This window comes from Leuresthes tenuis, unplaced genomic scaffold (assembly GCF_036924035.1).
Source record: "Leuresthes tenuis unplaced genomic scaffold, fLeuTen1.0.hap1 SCAF_20, whole genome shotgun sequence".
Taxonomy (NCBI): Eukaryota; Metazoa; Chordata; class Actinopteri; order Atheriniformes; family Atherinopsidae; genus Leuresthes; species Leuresthes tenuis.
Window position 1 is genome coordinate 16,943,413 of NW_027325374.1, and position 770 is coordinate 16,944,182.

Below are 770 nucleotides of genomic sequence, written 5' to 3' on the forward strand. Positions count from 1 at the left end.
ATGCCTGTCTTTAACGTTACTGTTGATTTTCCAACACCATGGGGGAGAAAAAAAATGAAGTAATGACGCAGGACGGCTGAATATCACTCACTGATATCAAATCCCTGCTCGTGAAGCCCCCACGCAGACATGACTGTCGCAGACACAGTTTTGAGGTCGTTCAGCTGTCTTTTGCAGAATCCTTTCAAACAGAGTTGCCTTGTTGCTTTACTCTTGAGGTGCGGATGCAAACTTTTGTCAAGTGCTAATCAGCAGACTAAATCAGATGAGTATCTGCTGACTTTATGTTAGGGGAAATACAAAATTCTGATATTGTGTCATGATGACTCAGTTTGACTTAATATTCAGCAGCCTAACTAACCCCAGGCTAGTGTGAATTAGATGTAAATGTAAAGAAAAAGCTAATAATGCCCTCCACTAAGCATAGACTAATCTAATAAAACTGCAGCTGCAAGTCTTCATGGTAATATGAGTAGCTGTGGCAAAAAGTTGAAGATATAATTGAACATTCTGGGAAATTGGCGCAATCCTACTTTGAACTGATGTCAACAGTGAACATGGAAAGATAAAGTGGCTAATGGTATGCCTCTCCTGCTGTTGTGGCATACTATTCTGTACTGCTTTGGACAGATGAGAGTATTTTCCCAGTAGTGCTAATATTAAAAAGTGGCCAAAGGCAAGTTCTGCTTGATACTGGTTGGTCACTGTTGTCATGATGCAAATTTAATGATGATGGAAAATCTTAAAGAGGAGTACAAAGTTTTCAGTTT